This window comes from Nesoenas mayeri, assembly GCF_963082525.1.
Source record: "Nesoenas mayeri genome assembly, chromosome: Z".
Classification (NCBI taxonomy): Eukaryota; Metazoa; Chordata; class Aves; order Columbiformes; family Columbidae; genus Nesoenas; species Nesoenas mayeri.
The window spans coordinates 66,954,444-66,967,856 of NC_137542.1; positions in this window are offsets into that span (position 1 = coordinate 66,954,444).

A 13,413-nucleotide genomic window follows, 5' to 3' on the forward strand; every position below is an offset into this window, starting at 1 on the left:
CACACGTCTGCCTGTGCCAGCCCGTCCCCTGCTCCAGGACCAGCTCCCGCCCTGGCTGAGGCGGCAGCTTCTCCTCCTTCCCTTCTCCCACGCGGGCGGCAAAGGACCCTGTGCCTGCAGAGCAAACTCTGGGCCGCAGGGAGCGTGGTGGGCAGCTCCGGAAACCTGAGGCTCGCTGGTGCTGGGGCCTTTCCTGGGGAAGGTCCTGCTGCCGGAGTGAGGTGCTGGGTGTCCTCCCTGCCACCACCTGCCCGGTGGGTGCAGCCAGGCAGCTCCGGGGACCCCGATGGCTGTGGGGCCAACATGGCCCTTGCTCTGCTTTTGCGGCCCTGCCGGATGCCACTCTCCCTCCCGATCCAGCCAATGCTTCTCTGACCTGGGGTCAGGCCCTTGCCCTGGCAGGGACCGTCCACACTCCTTGTGCATTGCGACTTTGCTGCCAACCAGTGTTTCTGCCCTGGCCTCTTGCCCACACGCGCTCACTGCACCTGCAGAGGGAAGGTCTGCGGCGGGTCTTTCTTCACAGTGTAGGTGAACCTCCCCAGCACAGTTTCCTCCTCGCCTTCCTCATCCAAGCCCTTGGAGATAAAGCACAGGGGAGCAGGTCACACTCCACCCGACCACGAGAAAAGGCTCGTGCCAGACCCAGGCCCGTGATCCGAACCACATTCCTGCGGCTCCAGCACAGTCTGGCACAGGATGCGGTGGGGCTGAGTCTCCTCCTTGTCTCGTGCTCAGGGTCCTGGAGGTGCTGGGCCAAAACACGCTGAGCAAATCTTAGGGGGGTCACTGCCCCATGTGTCCCTTGCAATGTCCCCTCAGGGAACAGCAGAGCTGGGAGCACAGCAATCTTGGCTAATGCGCAGAGAGCGCCAAGTCCCCATTACAGCTTTTCCCCGTGCCCGGTCCCAGCTCCCAGTGCCCGGCAGAGACTTACAGAGACGGTGAAATCTCGGGGGGCACTGCTGACAGTCCCCGGTGGAGAGGCTGCCTTTGAGGTGTGTTGTATGACCACAGCTGTTGGTTGTATTTGTGTGGGCAAGCGGATTAGCACCTCACTCCGAGACCCTTGGAATGGCCAGCAGTATCCCGGGGATGTGTCCAGCTGAAAGCAGAGGCCAAGAGCAATGAACATGAGGCCGTGATGGGCCCCGCTGGGCTCCTGTGCAGCCAGCAGCACAGTCAGCACTGCGCCCATGGGCTGGGCTTGTGCTCCACACGAGCGGTGTGTTGGGAAGCGGGCAGAAGCGCCCGGCTGTGCTCCTGGTTCTGAAAAGAGGACAACAGCCAGCCAGTGGGAACCATCTGATACCCTGCACCGGAGTCAGGGCTTTCAGGAAACCTCTCGTTTTGGCCAGCAGCTCTGCAGCCTCCCCCACCCTGCACTGCCCCAGTGGGAGAGGGACAGTCAGAGCTGTGGTGGGGAAATGGGGTCCCGAAGGAGAAGCTCCTTCAGCCAGCAGTGACCAGGGATGGAGAGCAGCCAGCTCAGCGCAGCTCAGGCCCCTTGTGAGGGCAGCTGCCGTGTTCTAGGGAGCCAAGCCCTGTGTCAGACCTCAGCTGTCATGCACCGGACCACTGGAATTGGCCTTGAGGAACGCCAGTGGCCTGAGGGGAGACACCCCAGAGCTGGCCCCCAACTTTATCAAATGCAAGAGAAGCAGCACTGAGGGTTTTTTCTACTCTACCTGCACAAAGCTATCCAGACGCGGTGGAGCACACAGGAACCAAAACACACTACAGAACCCTGTGCAGCGGTTGGGTGATTTCTGCAGGTCGATGGCAGCCCCTGAAGGCAGAAGAGAGCAGCTGACTGCAAGAAGCCTCAGGCTTGGAGGAGCTGGGTGGCCGCAGGACACTTGAGGGGCTGCCTGCCAGCCCTGCAGTCAGCACCGTATGCTCGGAGGTGCCCCAGGAAAAGGAGGGGATCCCCGTGCCTGCTGATGGTGTTTCTCTCCCATCAGCACAATGAGAAGGGCTGCGGGTGCTGGGAGGCAGCAAGCCCCACAGGAAGGGCAGCAGACCCAAGGCAAGGCCTCGCTGTGTGGACAGCAAAGAATGACCCATCCACTCCCTCTTGTTCCCCAGGGAGGCTCAGTGCAAAGGCAGAGGGCAGAAATGCTGTCCAGGGCATGGCCGGGGCTCCAGTGGGCGCTCTGACGGCAGGGCTGGGCTGAGCATGTGGGAGTCGTGCTCTTGGCCCCTGTGGTTTCGTGCCACCTCCGTGTGCCCCAGAGAGCAGAGCCTGCAGCACAGCCTGTGTTTGGGAGCGCTAAGCATGACGAGCTCAGTGTGATGAGAGCCCTGCCTGCCTGCGCCCATCCGCACCTGGGGTTTTCAGAGCCCAGTCAGACATCCCCGTGTTCGCAGACTTTGCGTCTCTCATTTGCTGAAATGCCTGGGAAAGACAGAAAGGAACAGGGAAATGACCACGTCAGACCTGGCAAGGAGAAGGGGCTTTACAGTGGAGCAGCTCAACCAGCAGCCCCTGGCAAGGGACGGGTGTGTGGGCTGAGCAGGAAAAGACCAGACGCTGGCCCAGGAAGGGCCTTGTGTGGAGCCCTGCTCATCCCAGCCCTCCTGCCCAAAGTGCAGGATCACCTTCATCATAGTACTGATCTCTGCAGCCAGCCGTGCCGTCTCATCCCTCAGCTCTTGCAGCTCTTGGGCCTGTTCCCTCCACAGAGCGAGCGTGTTCCTGCAGTCAGCAGGAAAGCAGATCTTGTCAGAGAGCTGCCTGGCCCAGCCCAGAGGCTCCAGGCCGGGCAGGAGCAGAGACAGAGGTGCTCCAGCCCCCTCTTCTTTCCCCAGTTTCCAAGTGCTTCCTTCCCCCTCCAGGTTTAGCAAAAGGCCCAGGCAGCAGCGAAAGGCACGAGCCCTGGGCGCTGTGTGGGTGAGCGCAAGAGCGTGGGCTCATCTGCCGGTACCCAGCAAAGCTGCTGCAGGTCAGGAGAGAGGAGAGGGCTCTTACCGCAGGGACCTCAGCTCGGCTGCAGGCAGCCTCAGCAGCATCTGAAAGGGAAAGGCCCTCGTCTGAGTCCCAGAGCTGCCGGGACTTTCCAGAGCCAGCGGCTCTAGGGAAGCACGGCAGATGCTGGTGCTGATTTTGAGGGTCACTGCCTGGAGCCGGAGGATGGGGCAGTTTACTCAACCCCCCCACCCCCGGCAGAGCTCCTTTGCAAGACTTTCCTGTCCCACTGACCTGCTGCACATTCATTGCCTGTGCTGACCACATGAGCAGTGACATCCCACAGCAGGCACCAGCTGCAACCAAGACAGACATGCTTCACTAGAGTTTCTAAGGATGCCCGTAGCCACGCAGTCTCCTCCCACACCAGGGTGATAAGACACGGGCTGAGCACATGGGGAAGGGATGCAGAGAGACTGAGGATCCAAGGAAGGACTCTTTCCTGGGGCTTTGAGGCTCTGCAGAGCCCCGGTTCCTGGACATGCTGTGCACCCCAAAGCTACGCTACCCTTCCCCTGCATGCAGCAAGCACCTGGTGACCTCCCAGACCTGCAAAGGCGGGAGGTTTGAAGGCCCCCACTGGTGCTGCAGCTCCTCAGCCTCTCACTGAAGCTCACAGCCCACGTGCCTCTGTGCCTCTGCTGGCACTGGGCAAATACTCACTGAAAACCGCGAGGCTCATCACAACGATGATTGCAGAGTCCGTTTCCATTTTCAGGGTGACCACCTCTTTCCTGAAAAAACATCCTGGTTTTAGCAGTGCTCAAGGCAGAGTCCTGCAGAGAGGGCTTTTCTCTTAGCAGCCAAGGAGCAGCAATTTAGACGGAAGCCAGGGGATGTCCTGGTCAGGAGCAGCTCCAGCCTCCCCGCCGCTTGCCCTGAGCCACCAGCACCCCCCGTCCTCATCTCCATGTCCACACCAGACACGTGTTGTACTCACAGAATGGAGATGCCTGTGCAGATGCATCTCTGGAGGGAGAGCACGGCGGCTGCCAGGCGGTAAGCAATGCTGAAGACCAACCCTGGGCAAAGAAACCGGAGCAAAGGCTGAGGACCCTTCTTGAGGATGCCTGGCTGGGCATGCGCCAGAGCCCTGCAGGGAGGTGGGCGCTGGTTGTCCCTCCCTGGGGCAGGAGCAGGGCCCGGCTTATGGGTGCTGGTTGCACCCTGGGGGTGGAGGACGAAGGGCCGGCAGGATCCCCTGGCAGGCCGGGCACCGGCGGCGTGGCTGGGGAGGGAGGGAGGAAAGGTGGATGATGCTTTGGCCTCTCAGCTTCTACCATCCTGGGGAACCCCGTGGTTTCGACAGTATCCCGCAAAGGCATGGACGTGTCAGCCGGCTCCCCGTGGTCACGCAGGCCCCAGGCCTCCCTTGGGAAGGGACGCCGCCAGTCCTGCAGGGCTATGTGTGCTGGCCGAACCAGGCACGCTTGGTGTAAACACGGGCTGAAAGGCAGCTGTGAGTTACCTTCATTTCCTCCAGCACTGCATCTGCAGCGTGGTGGCCGTCTGCAGCTGGTGCCCTGGTCCTCCTGGGAGGGGATGCACCTATGGAACGGAGAAGATGGGGCCAATCTCTGCATCAGCTCTGTGCCACATGAGCCAAGAGCCTGGCCAGAAGACAGGCTTTGGGAAGCCTCCCAGGAGACGTCCCTGCCGTGGTGAGACAGGGCAGAAGCAGCAGAAAAAGCAGCAGCAGCAGCAGAGGGGCAGCACAACCGCTTCTCAGCACAGATGCCCCCCAGCCCCACAGCACCAGCCTGCCACTGGGGAGGCCGCTCAAAGGCCTGGAGAACAGCAGGAGCTTGTGAGTCTCCTGGTGGGACCCTGCACAGCAGGACCGTGGGGTTTGGCACTGGGGGCAGAGGCGCTTTCAGCTGAGCCTCTTCCCCACTCACAGCGGGTTTCTCAAGCTCTGCCCGCAGCCCTTGCCGGCTTCTCCATACTGTCCCCCAAGCCACACGTTACGCTCTGGGTGTCCCTTCCACCAGCTGATGTCCCCAGGAGGAGCAAACTCCTCGTACCTGTTCTGCAGGACCTGAGTGGCCCCAGCTGCACATATGCCCTCCATACTTTGAGCAGCTGGCCTGCTTGCCAGGCCAGTGCTTTGCAGTCTGGCAGGAGCCCTTCTTCTCCCCATCTTGGGGAGAAATTAAGGTCTCCTGCAAGCCTGTGGGTCCTCCTTCTGTTGCAAGGCTATTGCCTGCTCAAGGGAGACCACTTGGGCGAGAGCCTCAAACCGATTGCCGGGAGCTGAGCGCCTGCCACGGGCACACAGCCAGCAGGACAGGGCGAGCTCCTGACAGGCACGAGCTTGTGGCCCAAAGTGCCGTGGGGCAGGGCAGCCAGCCTGCACTTCACAGGGGCCTGGCCCCGCACAGTGTGACCTCACAGCTGTGACATCACAGATGGAGCTATGGGGGGCCGAGGGGGCAGGGACAGACCCCATAGCCCGCTTGGTGCTGTGTTTTTCATTGTTGAGCAGACACCGCTCTGTTTTCACTCCTGCCGAACGGTGCTTGCAGAGCACCGAGGCTTCCCCAGTTGTCTGATTGTCCCCATGCATGTGCTGCCTTAATCTTCTTCAGCATTTCCTTACACAATTTCCTCAGGCATTCATGCTTTCAGTCCTTCATTTAATGTATTGATAGGCTGCTGTTTTATGGAGATGTCTTTTGGAGAAATGTTTAAGAGGTGGTGCGCAACCCCCAGGGAAGCAGAGCTATGATACGAAGCAATGGCTCCCAGAGCTCTACAGCTTCCGTGACACATGAGGGGTGTAATAAATTTCTGTTATTCAAGTTAATTTCGAGTCAAAATTTATTACAATTTGGTGTCGTGACTCAGATGAAGGATATTCGGTGGCAAACCCTCTAAGGGAGGTGCCCCACTTCTTTTTTTCTAGCGGCCCTTGTGGGCCTCTTGTCACCGGATCCTTCACCCACGAACTTTCTAAATTGCAATAAGCAAAGTAAATGCCGGCAGCCCCTTAAACTTTGTGCACGAAGACCCGAGTGAAGATGCAGGACGTGTGAGCATAGGCCGGTTATCCACTTGGTTGGGGCTGGGATTCCTGAGATACAGCGGAGGGTATCTCAGAAGATGGGAGAGAAGAAAAGTAGGCATTCTGTTCCCATGGGAGGGCAACTGCAGGAAGGGCTTCCCCAGTTCCTCCAGAGAGTCTGTTAGGATTAATGATTAGGTATCGGGATGATTACCCCTCTAGGTGGGGTAAAAGCAAAACGAAAATGATACATTATTGTATGGAAGTTTGGGATGGTAAAGAGATCCGTAGAGACCGCCTATATTGGCCAGTTTTCGGATCATTTGAGGACTGGATCTGTCAGGCTTTAAACATTTATGTTATTCAAAGGAGTCTTTTAGTTCAGAAGAAAGCGAATATGCATTATTATGGATAAGGGGGTTAATCTATACCCGTTAAAAGAAAAGGGGCGTGATAAACATGGCTGCCAGAGAAATAAGCAGCATGAGCAAGAGATCCCGATGACACCTTATGTACCACCACCGCCAACCCCGTACCAGTTCCTAGCCCAGTCCCTAGTCCACCCCTTCGGCACCGAACCCAGAGGGTTTGGATGATAACCAGTCCACGGGGCCTGTCACGCGTAGCAAGACTAGACAACAGCAACAGCAAACACCAGGGCAACCATATCCGCTGCGAGAGATCGCAATGGGAGGGCCTCAGGCGGGAATGGGGTATGTGGTGGTACCTCTTAATTCCGGGGATGTTAGAGATTTAGAAAAAAAAAAAGGAAATGGGGAGTTTGCTAGAAGACCCGTTGGGGGTAGCGGAGTGGGTTGACCAATTTTTAGGGCCCAATGTATACACATGGGATGAGCTGCAATCGATAATAGGAATATTGTTCACTGCAGAAGAGAGGGGAATGATCCGTAGGTCCGGTATGCGGATTTGGGATGAACAGCATCAGCAAGGTCCTGCAGCCGACACAAAATGGCCGCTGCATAGACCTGACTGGAACAATCAGGATCACATGCAAGACCTACGGACTATATTAGTCCAAGGCATTAGAGAGTCTGTTCCAAGGGGTCAGAACATTGGCAAGGTATTTAGTGAACACCAAAAGAAAGATGAAACACCTACAGGGTGGTTGGAACGGCTCAGGAAAAACTTACAGTTGCATTTGGGTTTAGACCCTAGTACCCCTGTAGGAGAGGCGCTGTTAAAAACACAATTTGTAGCTAGATCTTGGATAGATACTAGGAAAAAGCTAGAAAAATTAGGAGATTGGCAAAATCGTGGGTTAGATGAACTATTGAGGGAAGCTCAGAAAGTGTATGTTAGGAGAGAGGATGAAAAAGAGTGGAGGACTGTACGAATGATGGTTGCAGCAGTCAGAGAAGGTACAGCCCAACAGCAATGGAAATCCAGAGACCGAAGCGCACAGTATAAGGGGCCTAGTCCTAAGGCAAGACCGTTTAATGACGAGACTGCCATGGAATGGGGTGAGCCGATAGAATGCTTTTATTGTGGAAAGAAAGGGCACATAAAGCAGAACTGTAGGAAGAAAATGGCGGATGAGAAAATGTTTAAAGTGGAATAGGGGTGTCAGGGGCTCTTTTTGCTGAGGACCCAAAAAGGAATGGAGCCCTTATTAAAACTAAAAGTGGGTCCTCAGCAACAAGATATTGAATTTATTGTAGATTCTGGAGCAGCACGATCTACCATACAAACTTTACCCAAGGGATGCCAGATATCTTCTGACACTATGCAAGTAATTGGGGCAAAGGGAGAGCCATTTTGGGTCCCTGTTATAAAAGGAGTAGTTATTGAAACCGATCTCAAAATAGGAGTGGGAAATTTACTTTTAGTTCCTGAAGCTGAATATAATCTCTTGGGACGGGATTTAATAATTGAATTGGGTGTTAATTTAGAAGTAATGGGGAAAGAAATTCGGATAAGATTATGTCCTCTCAGGGTGGAAGATGAAAATAAAGTTAATCCTGAAGTACGGTATACAGAAGACTCAGTAGGGAAGCTGGACATAACACCCTTTAAAGTTAAAATCTCTAGTCCAGAAATACCCATTTGTGTAAAACAATATCCAGTATCCGAAGAGGGCCGAAGGGGATTAAAACCAGAAATAGGAAGATTACTAGAAGAAGGCCTACTCGAGCCCGGCATGTCTCCCTTTAATACCCCCATTTTACCCGTAAGAAAGCAAGATGGAAAATGGAGACTAGTACATGACCTGAGGGAGGTGAATAAAAGAACTGTGAGTCGATTCCCTGTAGTGGGCAACCCGTATACCCTCCTGAGTCAATTAGGTCCGAATGATCAATAGTATAGTGTTGTAGATTTAAAGGATGCCTTTTGGGCTTGCCCGCTTGATGAAGAGAGCGGAGACTATTTTGCCCTTGAGTGGGAGGACCCAGATAAGCATAGAAAACAACAACTGTGATGGACTGTGCTTCCCCAGGGGTTTACAGAGTCACCTAACTTGTTCGGGCAAGCTTTAGAACAAATTCTGCAGGGATATGAGCGCAGTCCAGAAGTGGTACTAGTGCAATATGTAGATGATCTCTTGTTAGCAGGGCAAGACGAAGAAGTGGTTAGACAAGAAAGTATTAAATTATTACATTTCCTTAGTCTACAGGGGCTCAAAGTGTCAAAGACCAAACTCCAGTTTGTTGAGCAAGAAGTGAAATATCTAGGACACTATTTAAGCAGGGGGACCAAACATTTGGACCCAGAAAGAGTAAATGGGATCTTGTCATTGCCAGCCCCAAAGTCTAAATGACAGATAAGACAAATATTAGGACTAACTGGATACTGTAGACAATGGATCAAAAATTATACAAAGAAGGTAAAATTTTTGTATGAAAAATTAACACAGGAAAAACTGGTACAATGGACAGAACAAGATGAGGAACAATTTGATTGCATAAAGCAAGAGCTGATAAGTGCCCCTGTGTTGAGCTTGCCAGATATACGGAAACTATTTTATTTGTTCACTAATATAGATGCAGGGACTGCTTACGGGGTCTTGGCACAAGAATGGGCTGGACATAAATAAAATGGTAGCTTATTTATCTAAATTGCTAGACCCCGTTAGCAGGGGTTGGCCAACATGCTTACAAGCAATAGTATCAGCTGCATTACTAGTAGAAGAAGCACAGAAAATAACATTTGGAGGAGAATTGCATGTTTTGACACCACATAATATACGAGGGGTTTTGCAACAAAAATCTGATAAATGGATAACAGATTCTAAGCTGTTAAAATACGAAAGTATTTTAATTGAATCCCCTAAATTAACTCTAGAAATTACTTCCTTGCAGAACTCTGCACAGTTCTTATATGGGGAATCTAGAGAACAATTAACACATGATTGTTTGCAAACAATTGAAGAGCAAACAAAAATAAGACCTGACTTAACCTGGAGATAAGGTACGCATAAAAACATGGAAAGAAACATCATTAACTCCTCGATGGGAGGGACCTTATGTCATTTTACTCACTACAGAAACAGCCATCCGAACTGCTGAAAAGGGGTGGACACATGCCAGCCGAGTTAAAGGTCCAGTCAAGACTAATGCCTGGACTGCAGAGCCCACAGACGACCCTCTAAAAGTTAAACTATGGAAACAATAAATGGACTTGGACTTGTTGAATCATATCACGCAAGTACAGAAAAACGATAAAGTTGTTTATGAATATCTCATTTGTAAAAATCATAGTTAGATGTGTTAATATAAGTTGTAATTGTTATCCTTTTTATATGCTTTAGGTGCATAGTGTGCCGAAACAATTGGTGGTTGCATTGTATAGACGGTATTTCCCTAGAGGAATATGCAATCAATGTTATAATATAGAATTAGAAATTACAGATTTGGCATTGAAATCAAAAGTCGCAGGAAAAAGAGATCCAACCCGACAGTCCTGACTGGTGGTGTATATACACCCACGAAATATAGCCTGAGCGGTTTTGCTCTCACCCTAATGAACCAACCCCTCTAAAATACAAATAACAAGGGTGTGCTGTAGAACTACCATAAAGAAAATACCGTGCGACCCTCCTATAGTCAAAGACTATAATTGGGAAGCGTATAAACAAAGGCATGGAGAGCAAAAGCATTCAGGGTTTCCTGAAGAATATTCTTGCTGCCGAGAAGATGGTTTACCCTATGGCTCGAAGCAACCGAGTCGACAGGCGAGGCAGAGGAATAAGAAACGGTGGAAACAAGAGCCTGAGTGGAACTATGCCAAAATATTGGCCGAGCTACCCCAATGTTAAGCGGCACACCCAGGCACTAACTAAAAAGCAAGGAGGAATGAGCCAGAGTCAATGCAGCCCAATCTGGTACACTATGTTGATGTTGCTATTATTGCTGAGCTATGGAGAGACAGCACGTAGACCGCATAAGTGGACTTTAATTCAAACAGAGGAAAGTCGTGTGATTGAAGAAAATGTAACCGTAGGTGCACCTTCATTTAATGTAACCATTTGTGATCTATTAGGACATTTAGGTTCTGGGGAAGACTGGAATTTTGGTCACTGCAAACCTCCACATAAAAGGGGAATTGCAGTATCAACTTATTGGTGCCCTAGCTCCAATCCAGGAAAGGGATATTGCAACTATCCTAACCAGTATTATTGTGCTTCTTGGGGTTGTGAGACAATAGCCACAGTGTGGAGCGTTGCCAATCCAGATAAATACCTCCAAGTCAACTGGTGGCCTAGAGATTGTCGACAATCTCTCCCATCGCTTTATGGTAGTTCTGACCCAGGGAATTGCAAAACATTAGAAATTACAGTCTTGCAACTGCAAGACCAGGGGTGGTCAATTGGCAAAACTTGGGGTGTAAGGATCTGGGAGACTAGGACTGATCGAGGGACACTTATAAAGATACAAAAAGAACCTGCCCCAGAAGGGAAATCTCAATCAATAAGCCCTAATGCGATAATAACGGGGAAATTAGAGATAAATAAAACTTCTAAGATACTTAATATAACAATGACAGATAGCTCTGATAGAGATGCATTTACACAACCGGATGAAGTAAACCCACTTTGGACTCTAATAAATGCGAACTATCAGGTGATTAACAAAACACACCCAAATTTAACAGCAGAATGCTGGTTATGCTTAAACACCAAACCACCATATTTTGAAGCTATTGGACTAAGAAATATGCCAAAGCTCACTAATGGATCAAATCCTGGGTCTTGTAGGTGGGAAAATAATACTCAAGGAATATCGTTGCAACAAGTCCAGGGGCAAGGAATATGTATAGGTGAAATACCCCCTGGAAAACAGTATCTATGTATAAATGGCACCCTTAAAGCAAATAGGCCTGGTGATTGGGTAATACCTGCCAATAATTCTAAGTGGATATGTTCAAAAACTGGACTTACACCTTGTGTTTCTATGAATTATCTAAAAACCATGAAAGAATTTTGTATACAAGTGGTCGTAATCCCTAAAATTACTTATCACCCGAAAGAATATGAATATCAGCTAGAAACTGTCTTTACACACGATTAATGAAAAGGGAACCAATCACTGCTCTGACCTTAGGTATGATAATGGCCCTCAGTGTAGCAGGTGCAGGAACAGGAATTGCCTCAATAGTCAACCAAAACCAAGAATTTGTGGCATTGAGAGTAGCTGTCGATAAAGATCTGCTAAGAATAGAGCAATCTATTACTGTGCTAGAAAAATCAGTCAGATCCTTGTCAGAAGTGGTCTTGCAAAACCGGCGAGGATTAGATCTATTATTCTTCAAAGAAGCAGGCCTTTGTGCAGCTTTAAAGGAGGAATGCTGTGTATATGCAGACCACACAGGTCTAGTAAGAAATACCATGAATAAGCTACGAGAAAATATAGAAAAATGAAAAAGGGAATATGAATCTTGGGAGAGTTGGTACGAAACCTGGTTTAGACAATCACCTTGGCTTACAACCCTCCTCTCTACTATAGCAGGGCCGTTGATTCTCTTAATGCTAGTGTTGATATTTGGACTATCTATTTTTAATAAAGTAATAGCTATTGTAAGAAGCAGGCTAGAAGCAGCACATTTATTATTAGTTAAAGCAAAGTATGAGCAGTTACCCAATCAAGATGATACTGAGTTATTTGTATTAAGTAGTCAAGAATTACAACACTTTAATGAACAAAATAAGTAGAAAAAGAAAAGGGGGGAATTGTAATAAACAACTCTAAGAGTTAGAGATGTTTGTTCATTAAAGCTCCTTAAAAGGAAACGCTCAGGGGTTATTGAGTTAGAGATGTTTGTTCATTAACACTTCTTAAAAGGAAACGCTCAGGGGTTATTGTGCAACATGGGAAGCCCCTGCCCTTTGTTATGCAATTGCCTTAAATGTTCGATCCTCTAAAGGTGGGAAGGGGGGCAGGGGTAGGTGAGAAGATAGGAGATTAACCGCCGGACAACAGAGGACACATTCGCAGAAAGAACGAATGACGTGGCACTCTGAGCAACGAGCCTGGGACCGTATAAAAGGCTGGAAGAAGATTTTTCCCGTGCACGCCACTGGAGAAGTGAATCTCATGGCCGCCCAGCGCTGTTTTTGCTTATTGCGTTGAAATCCATCGGGAATAAATTTCTGTTATTCAAGTTAATTTCGAGTCAAAATTTATTACAGGGGCTGTACTCCATATGCCGTTTTCCATTTCTGCCCTTTATTTCCCTATCATGAGCCTACGAGGTGCAGCAGGGAAAATGGCTGTGACACTCGCTGCTTCCATACACTGGCAACACCAAAGGATCGGAACGCTGAGGTGGTGTCAACAGCTGTAGAACACGAGAAGCATTAGTAACGGGAATTCAGTGGGGTATTCAGCCCGTTCCTTGACAGGTCACTCTTTTCCATACCCGGCTTCACCTCTGCTTCCAATGTTGCCTGAAACTGAGCTCTGCTCACACATACAAGAAGACCTCAGCACTGGCACCGACACCTCTGATGTCCAGTTGTGTCCCCATGGGACCTGTGGCAAAACCAGCTTCCGCTCCTGCCTGCTCTGCCCTCGCTGCGGGTGTGCGGCTGCATCAGGGTTTCCTGGGGAGGTGGCACCACCCACATGGCCCTGGGGCTGTGGGGACCCATGGCCGTGCCCCCCAGCAGGTTGGTGCCAGCCACGGTTGGCGCGGGGACAGAGAAAGGCCCTAGGAGAAGGGGGAGAAAGCAGCACCCAGAGACTGTGTCAAGGAAGCAGAAGTTTATTTGCTTTTGCTTCCACTAAGGGAAGCTGGAACCCTGCTAGTGCCTCCGGCGCGGCGGCCTCTTGCGGGGCTGGGGAGAGTCCTGGGGGCCGGGGTTCCTCCTCTTTGGGGGGCGCCGGGGCCCCCCGGGCGAGCGGTCCGTGCCCCGGCCGGCAGCGGAGGGGCTGCGGCTGCAGCCCTGGGCAGAGGGACCTGCCAGCGCCACCTGCCCCGGCTCCTG